The following is a 9,917-nucleotide window of genomic DNA, read 5'->3' as shown; positions in this document are numbered from 1 at the left end:
AACACTCCAAAGCCAATTAACCTAATTTCGTTTGATGATGTCACAACAAATCTTTACGGATGTCATGAGCATTGAATGGTGCTAGGGCTGGGGTGAGTCCAAATGGCCTACCTGGATACCCGACCCCCTATTACCTGACCCTACCCAGGTACCCACTGTAGGTCTCAAGTTGGGTACGAAATGTTCAGTTAGGAATTGTTTTACTGGATCCCTGGCAAAAAGTATTAAGATATACCGTATTCGACGTAATAAGCGCCCATGGCGATATTGGCTAATATATTGGCTAGTGAACAATCCCAATTAGCACCCCTTCCAATTGATTAATGTACACAAGACTTATTTATTCGCGTATAATACACACTCGTGTGTTATATGCACCCTTAATTATGGGAAATTTAATTCTTGAAAAATATATCTGTCGTGCATAAACATTTCAGGCTGTCAGCATAAACCATGAAATTTATCTTTCAACTCTATTTTTTTCACCAAAATAATATTCTAATAAGAGCCCCCTATTCCTAATTTTGAGAGCGCCCTGGGCGCTTATTACGTTGAATACGGTAGTATAAAATGATTTGACCATGCATACACAGACGTTGGCTGAAGCTTTGCCTAGTTTCCATCGCGATATTGCTGAATCAGTGCCAATGCGATAAAAAATTACAAAATAGGGGGCTCATTAGAATATTTTGGTGAAAAAAAAAAAGAGTTGAAAGATCGTAAATTTTGTGGTTTATGCTGACAGTCTGAAATGTTTATATACGACAGATAGCAAATTTTGCTGTGGGCACTTATAGGAGTGGTGTGCTTATTACGTCGAATACGGTACTATTTGTTTGACAACATATCCGAGCATTCAGCTACATTCAGTCCTGGATACTCTTTATTCCTATCAAAAGTTGAGTAGTATAATATCTCTCTAACATTTTAAATAGATAATCTGTCTGTTGGTGTAACATAAGGCTGTATCTGTATAATAGTATCTGTTATGTCACTTGTATGTGTACTGTACGAGCCATCACACTAGCAGCTGACACTTACGCAGATCGTGAATGGCTGTGTGTCAATCTGGCCTTCCTGTACTCCATGAATGCTCAGTATGTTACCAGATCAAGCTCTTGATGAATGTAAGATATCGAGTCAAAGCATGGTGTATGAATGAATGTGTGATACTATTTCCAAGGATGAAACACCATCAAGGCCTATTGGGTTATGTATGCTGTCGATGAGTATCACGAGTATTATGTTTGTTTGATATATACAGTCGCAATTGCTGGCAGCGTAAGGCATAGAAATATGGCAACAGAACGTGAATAGGTGTTCATTAATGTTCACCAGAGCTGAAATTTTGCACCTTCTGTTTTGCAACAGAAGTGATTTTAAATGCTTGACCGACTTGCTCTTGATTGTGGCTATGTACTTGGGCTCATTCGAAGGTTGATAGTTTGTATATGAGGAGAAAAATAGAATCAATGCATGACCACCATTCAAGATCAGACAGAATTTCTACATCAGGTGCAGTGACAAACATTGTGTCATTATACAGTTCATTTATGTTTACAGATGTGCTGTATCAGCTTTTTGGATTTTTTATTTTTTAATTTACATAATCTTTTGTATAAATTTTGTTTGTAAGTGGGATATGTGTGTAAACAGGTTATCATAGAAAGATTAATAATTGTGTGGGAGGTGTGAAAAGCACTTATGATACCAGTTTCCAAGATACATGTGTTAGTGAACTGTATGAATATGGTAAACAAATTTCTGGTGTTCCATGTCATGATATAGCTGGAATATTGCTCCAACAAGCAGTGTCAAATACTCACTCACTCACTCACTCACTCACTCACTCACTCACTCACAGAATAGGGATGTTTTATCACACAATAAATTTCTGTTATAAAATTTAGAAATAAATCTGTTTAAAATGTTTATCAAATATGTTATAAAATTTAAAAACAACAACTTTGAATGCTGACTTCATATAGCTGGCTAGAACTGCCTATTAATTCATCTAAAATGGTTTGATTAACTTAATTTTAATTACTGACTTACTCTGTGACCATTCCTGTGGTCTAGAGGATAGAGCATCTGCCCTGAGAGCGGAAGGCCGGTGTTTAAATTCCCGGCCAAATTATACCAAAAGAAGTTAAAGTATGTGTTGCTACCCTGCTTGTTGCTCGGCATTAAGGGGCTAAAACAAGGACTGGTCGGCTCGGAGGCAGTGTACTGTGTCTGAGTAGGGTATCTATGTAAAAACTGCAGCATGTTATCTCAGTGGGCTAGCTCTATAAAACTGGCATAAATCTGGACTAGTACAAGCAGCCACACACACACACATGCATGCCCGTCACTAAGTCAGTGCAATACCCCACTTATTCTATAGCCACATATACCAGTCTTCAGTTTTTTGTGTCCTCGGTAATCAAGATGGTTTGATTCTGAAACAGCACTGTCATTCTCCAGTATATCATGTCTACTAGACTGTTGTGTTAGTGGTCAGAGAACGTCACATCAGCTGGCAGAGAGATATAGCCATTACTGGGCAAGGTAATTCACCACAAGGGTTTCAGCTATTTCTGTCCGAAACTTGTTAATCTTGCTCCCAGAATCTTCCTGCCTCTTGAAGTAGATGGTTGAAATACAGAAACAGGTTCCTCCTCTTACTACCTGTCATGATATATGGTGGCGTTGCAGGCTACCCTGGATGTATAATGGTATTGTAGTATATCCCTGGATGTATAATGGCATTGTAGGCTATCCCTGGATGTATAGTGGCATTGTAGGCTATCCCTGGATGTATGGTGGCATTGTAGGCTATCCTGGGTGTATTGTGGCATTGTAGGCTATCCCTGGATGTATTGTGGCGTTGTAGGCTATCCCTGGATGTTTGGTGGCGTTGTAGGCTATCCCTGGATGTATTGTGGCATTGTAGGCTATTCCTGGGTGTATGGTGGCATTGTAGGCTATCCCTGGATGTATAGTGGCATTGTAGGCTATCCCTGGATGTATTGTGGCATTGTAGGCTATCCCTGGATGTTTGGTGGCGTTGTAGGCTATCCCTGGATGTATTGTGGCATTGTAGGCTATCCCTGGATGTATTGTGGCGTTGTAGGCTACCCTGGATGTATGGTGGTGTTGTAGGCTTCCCTGGATGTATGGTGGCGTTGTAGGCTATCCCTGGGTGTATGGTGGCGTTGTAGGCTACCCTGGATGTATTGTGGCATTGTAAGCTGTCCCTTTGTGTATTGTGGCATTGTAGGCTATCCCTGGATGTATTGTGGCATTGTAGGCTATCCCTGTGTGTATTGTGGCATTGTAGGCTATCCCTGGATGTTTGGTGGCGTTGTAGGCTATCCCTGGGTGTATGGTGGCGTTGTAGGCTACCCTGGATGTTTGGTGGCGTTGTAGGCTATCCCTGTGTGTATTGTGGCATTGTAGGCTATCCTGGATGTATTGTAGCATTGTAGGCTATCCCTGGATGTATTGTGGCATTGTAGGCTATCCCTGGATGCATAGTGGCATTGTAAGCTACCCTGGATGTTTGGTGGCGTTGTAGGCTATCCCTGGATGTATTGTGGCATTGTAGGCTATCCTGGATGTATAGTGGCATTGTAAGCTATCCCTGGATGTATTGTGGCATTGTAGGCTATCCCTGGATGTATAGTTGTATTGTAGGCTATCCCTGGATGTATATTGGCATTGTAGGCTACCCTGGATGTATGGTGGCGTTGTAGGCTACCCTGGATGTATAGTGGCATTGTAGGCTATCCCTGGATGTATTGTGGCATTGTAGGCTATCCCTGGATGTATTGTGGCATTGTAGGCTATCCCTGTGTGTATTGTGGCATTGTAGGCTATCCCTGGATGTTTGGTGGCGTTGTAGGCTATCCCTGGGTGTATGGTGGCGTTGTAGGCTACCCTGGATGTTTGGTGGCGTTGTAGGCTATCCCTGTGTGTATTGTGGCATTGTAGGCTATCCTGGATGTATTGTGGCATTGTAGGCTATCCCTGGATGTATTGTGGCATTGTAGGCTATCCCTGGATGCATAGTGGCATTGTAAGCTACCCTGGATGTTTGGTGGCGTTGTAGGCTATCCCTGGATGTATTGTGGCATTGTAGGCTATCCTGGATGTATAGTGGCATTGTAAGCTATCCCTGGATGTATTGTGGCATTGTAGGCTATCCCTGGATGTATAGTTGTATTGTAGGCTATCCCTGGATGTATATTGGCATTGTAGGCTACCCTGGATGTATGGTGGCGTTGTAGGCTACCCTGGATGTATAGTGGCATTGTAGGCTATCCCTGGATGTATTGTGGCATTGTAGGCTATCCTGGATGTATTGTGGCATTGTAGGCTATCCCTGGGTGTATAGTGGCATTGTAGGCTATCCCTGGATGTATTGTGGCATTGTAGGCTATCCCTGGATGTATTGTGGCATTGTAGGCTATTGTGTCATTGTAGGGGTTTTGCGCTGGGTCCAAGAATTTTGCATTTATAAAGCGACGTGCATGCACATATATGTGTGTGTGTCTGTGGCTGCTTGTTCTGTGCTGGACTAATGCCGGTTTTATAGTGCTGGCCCACTGAGATACCAAGCCACAGTTTAACATGAATACCCCACTCAGACACAGTATACTGACTCCAAGTCAACCAGTCCTTGTTTTAGCCCCTTAATGCCAAGCGCCAGGCCAGGTTACAAGAAGTACTATCTTTTAATGTCTTTTGGTATGACACAGCAGGGGATCGAACCCTGGACCTTCCGTTCTCAGCGCAGATGCTCTATCACTAGACCGCAGAGACAGTCTCCTGGGTGAGAATTAGTGCCAAGCAATCTATACTGGTTGTAAAACTAAATGGATTGGGTGATCTGGCTCGATGACTTTGTTGATTGTGTCATCGTATCCAGATGGTGTGGATCATTGCTCATAATATCAATCACTGGATTGTCTGGTCCAGATTTAATTATTTACAGTTACGTAGCTGGAACATTGTGGAGTATGGTGTTAAACAAAAAACAAAGGAAAAGACAAACCGCTTTCAACAGATCCATGTGCAATCCAATTCTGATGTAATTCATTGATCATTTTGGGGACCAGTGAAGTAGTTCGCCTCATTCCGGGTTTGCCACATCCGGACCTTATTACTGTCTGACCTAGCCAAGAGGAAGCAAACTTAAAATAAATTGACATTTATATAATAAGAGTGAGTGAGTGAGTGAGTTCGGTTTTAACAGTATTCCAGTTATATCGAGGCGTGTCAGCTTAATGTGGGAGGAAAGCCTGATGTGATGCAGGTCTCAGACGTTAACCACTTTGGTGAAACCCACAAACATGGATATGGAGCTGACAAACCTAGAAACATAATCGGGGCGAACCAGGATTCGAACCCACAATCACAGGTTTCTGGCGCGCCCAAGGGAAGCAACTCTGCACAGCGAATTGCGGCACTTTAGACGACTGGGCAACCCGTGACCCCTTATATAATAAGATATGAAACCAGAAACATTTGTCATAGGCTGTTTCACTTGATACAAAGTTACTTGGTTGTGTTTTTTTATTTTGTGTTTGATTTATCTGGGTAAGGTTTATTCTTGGACGATGAATTGATTTTGTGACAACTGGGAATTTGACACTGCCAGCTCAACATATTGAGGTTTCAAGGCTGACCCAGACATTCAAGATAGAGACAACAGGGCTTTGTATGTTATGACATATGGATAATGTTCATGTAATTCATAGACTAACATATAGTCTACAAATCTTTTATTACACAATACATTTCTTCTCTAAAATTAGAAGTTATTTTTCCTGATGCTGATTTCATAATGTGGAATGGAGCTGGCTAGACTTGCTTTTATATAAATAAATATGGTTTTCATAAAATATATATATATTCCAGTCAGGGTGCAGGACTAATGTTTTCATTCACGGCTTTATATATTTCCTTTCTATTCAGTTGCAGAGTGAGTGAGTTTGGTTTTACGCCGCTTTTAGCAATATTCCAGCAATATCACGGTGGGGGACACCAGAAATGGGCTTTACACATTGAACCCATGTCGGGATTCGAACCCGGGTCTTCGGCGTGACGAGCAAACGCCTTAACCACCAGGCTACCCGACCGCCCCAGTTGTAGAAATGATGTCCTTTATAATGATAGTATATGAAACATGCTTAATATAAACCTATTATAACTAATAAACTTTTAAACTAAAATAGTTTTTCATGTTTTCAGGGTTTCCTTGACAACATAGTGTCTCTTGATATAGCAATGGAACTTTTTTGTAAGAAAAAACTTGTTTGATATGTATATGTGTAATTGTTCTTCTCAAACAAGACTAGAACTGACAAGTGGTTTCTATTCATATAGCAATGGAACTTTTTTGTATGAAAAAACTTGCTTAATATGTATATGTGTAATTGTTCTTCTCAAACAAGACTATATCTGACAAGTAGTTTCTCTTCATTTGGCAATGGAACTTTTTCTGTGCTAAAAATATGTTTTAATTTAATTCTTCACAAACAAGACTAAACTTGACAAGTATTTCTCCCTGGATACAGCAACTGAATAATTTCTATGCAGTAAATGATTGTTTTAATATGCATGTCTAATTTTCATTTCAAACGAATAAAATTGACATGAAGTTCTCTCTTGATTCAGCAATTGAATAATTTCTATGCAGTAAATGATTGTTTTAACATGTATATCTAATTTTCATTTCAAACGGAATAAAATTGACATGAAGATCTCTCTTGATTCAGCAATTGAAAAATATTTATCTGTAAAAGATTTCTTTAATATGTTCATATGTGTCTGATTTACATCTCAAATGAAACTTAAATTGAGAAGTGCTCTCATGACATAGCAATTGAATAATTGCCATAAAAGATTTATTTTAATGTATGTCTAATTTTTATCTCAAACAAAACTATATGCGACAGTGCACATAGTGTTCAGTCCATATAGAGAAAAGGGTCTGTTAGTAGTGCATGACACAAGACAGGAAAGTGTTCCAAAGTGCACCCCTAGCAATGTCAGGTGCAGCTTCTGCAGCCAGTACCATGCACTAAATTGTGCAATCTTTCCTGTGAGCCTCCTCAGCACTCTGATATTGTTTCCCAGTCCCCGGTAGCTACTACCAATTCTACAACTACCCTCCACCCCTGCACCAGTAATGTAGCAAGCCCCTCCCTCTGTTCTCTCCTCCATCGGGCTAGTCCACGACAGGCTGAGGTCAGTAAGGTGTATGAATGGTTACGGCAGTTAAAAAGAAGTCACCACAGTGGCCTGTGGAACTAGTCGGACCAGGGCTGTTAAAGGGGCCGGGCAGAGAGAGTATTTGACTGGCCTGTCAGCTGTGAACCGTGGCACACACAACTTGGAGTGGCTGACTTGCCACACACTGCCGACCAAATCGCAAGGATCGGTTTCTGTGTGGGACAGGTGTGGAACACTGCTGGATCTACCAGAATATTTCATGTATGACAGAAGGGTATATTCCAATACACACACATACTGTCGCACAAGACTTGATGCTTATTTAAAAGGAACATTATCTATTGAAGATGTGAATGAAGTCTGCACTCAAGAGACCTGCATAGTAAAAAAGTTTCCAGCCATTGTAAAGTGAATTCAGCCACTGTGAAGTCTGACTATGTAACTGTGAGTTGGCTATGGGTGTGCTCTGCCCTTGTGCTAGGTAACTTGGATATCTGCGAGGGTTTCTGTCACTGCCTAGGTGAAACTGGAGTGTTCTGTGTTGTGCTTTCTCAAGGATATACAGAGGATAGGTATTTACCTCTGCACCAGATGCAGACTGTAGGTAAGTCTTTTTTATGTTATGGTTCTTTGATCTATTTGTGTATGCAGCGAAGATGTAAAGGGTTTTTTCTGTGTCCGTGCTAACACGGACACACTCCTCTGTGAGTGTTGGTTGAATGTAGCTGTTATCCCACGTACACCTCACTGGGTTATAGACACCTGAGGGCTACCATGGTATATATTTTATCATATAATTCATCAATTAATCAATAACAACTACATTTTAACTAATCTGACACAGAGAGACACCTCTGTGAGTGTTGGTTGAATGTAGCTGTTATCCCACGTACACCTCACTGGGTTATAGACACCTGAGGGCTACCATGGTATATATTTTATCATATAATTCATCAATTAATCAATAACAACTACATTTTAACTTATGTGACAGAGAGACACCTCTGTGAGTGTTGGTTAAATGTAGCTGTTATCCCACATACACCTCACTGGGTTATAGACACCTGAGGGCTACCATGGTATATATTTTATCATATAATTCATCAATTAATCAATAACAACTACATTTTAACTAATCTGACACAGAGAGACACCTCTGTGAGTGTTGGTTAAATGTAGCTGTTATCCCACATACACCTCACTGGGTTATAGACACCTGAGGGCTACCATGGTATATATTTTATCATATAATTCATCAATTAATCAATAACAACTACATTTTAACTAATCTGACACAGAGAGACACCTCTGTGAGTGTTGGTTAAATGTAGCTGTTATCCCACGTACACTACACTGGGCCATGGCATATACTTCATCAAATAATTCATCAATTAATCAATAAGAATTACTCTTTAACTAATATGACACAGACAGACACCTCTGTGAATGTGGGTTGAGGCTTACTGTATTCCACATACTCCCTACTGGGCCTATACCCTTGCTGTGTAGCACCTGTGAGCTGTTATGGCATAAATTTTATTAAAAAATTCATCAATTCAACAACACCGATCACATTTTAACTTATATGACGCAGGCGTTCCCGTCTGTGTGTGTTTGTTGAATATAACACATTACCACACATACCCCCCACTAGGTCTATACTTGTAACCCTGTATAACCTGAAGGCAACCATAGAATGTACTTTAAAAAATAATTCATCTACCAATCAATAATGATTACATTTTAACTCCTGCTGATGATAACCAATTTATCCTTCATTTAACAAAGGTTATCAATGAGTTTAGTTTAACTATTTGATACATAGATAATATTTGTTTGTATGAAATTACCTTGGCATGTTATGTTCTATCGTATAATTCAAGAATCTTGTGTGAGACATTATTCATGCTTTTACAGTATCATCTATTTGTACTTTTCTCGATATGAGTAGAAATGTGTAGACATGAGTAGAAATGTATAGACCTTAGTAGAAATGTGTAGAGAGGAGTAGAAATGTGTAGAGAGGAGTAGAAATGTGTAGACAAGAGTAGAAATGTGTAGACATGAGTAGAAATGTGTAGAGAGGAGTAGAAATGTGTAGACATGAGTAGAAATATGTAGACAAGAGTAGAAATGTGCAGATATGAGTACAAGAGGAGAAATGTGTAGACATGAGTAGAAATATGTAGACAAGAGTAGAAATGTGCAGATATGAGTACAAGAGGAGAAATGTGTAGACATGAGTAGAAATATGTAGACAAGAGTAGAAATGTGCAGATATGAGTACAAGAGGATAAATGTGTAGAGAGGAGTAGAAATGTGTAGACACGAGTAGAAATGTGTAGACACGAGTAGAAATGTGTAGAGAGGAGTAGAAATATGTAGACTTGAGTAGAAATATGTAGACATGAGTAGAAATGTGTAGAGAGGAGTAGAAATGTGTAGACACGAGTAGAAATGTGTAGACACGAGTAAAAATGTGTAGACAAGAGTAGAAATGTGTCACCTAGATCTCTCATATACTGGTTGCTGTAAGGAAGATGCAGTGTGATACAAAATGCACCCAACAGCATGATCCCTCGTGGCAAAGTTACCATCATTGAAATTCTTGCTTATATGTTGAAGTTCAGCACAAATTATTATGTAGGATAATTTTAATGTGTGTCACCGATATATATTGAAGTTTGTTAAAGGTT

General features: G+C 40.0%; 1 protein-coding gene across 1 annotated transcript in view; it reads left to right on the top strand.

Moving 5' to 3' along the window:
- The first annotated feature begins 7,200 nt into the window (after positions 1-7,200).
- The window catches only part of LOC139465750 (semaphorin-5A-like), a 144,974-nt gene continuing 142,257 nt past the window's right edge, over positions 7,201-9,917 (top strand). The window contains exon 1 of the mRNA XM_071247603.1: positions 7,201-7,825. The gene's annotated coding sequence lies outside the window, so the exon portion shown is untranslated. The remainder of the gene's footprint in view (positions 7,826-9,917) is intronic.

This window comes from Haliotis cracherodii, unplaced genomic scaffold (assembly GCF_022045235.1).
Source record: "Haliotis cracherodii isolate W230 unplaced genomic scaffold, xgHalCrac1.p SCAF_18, whole genome shotgun sequence".
Classification (NCBI taxonomy): Eukaryota; Metazoa; Mollusca; class Gastropoda; order Lepetellida; family Haliotidae; genus Haliotis; species Haliotis cracherodii.
This window is presented reverse-complemented; position numbering and strand designations above follow the sequence as displayed.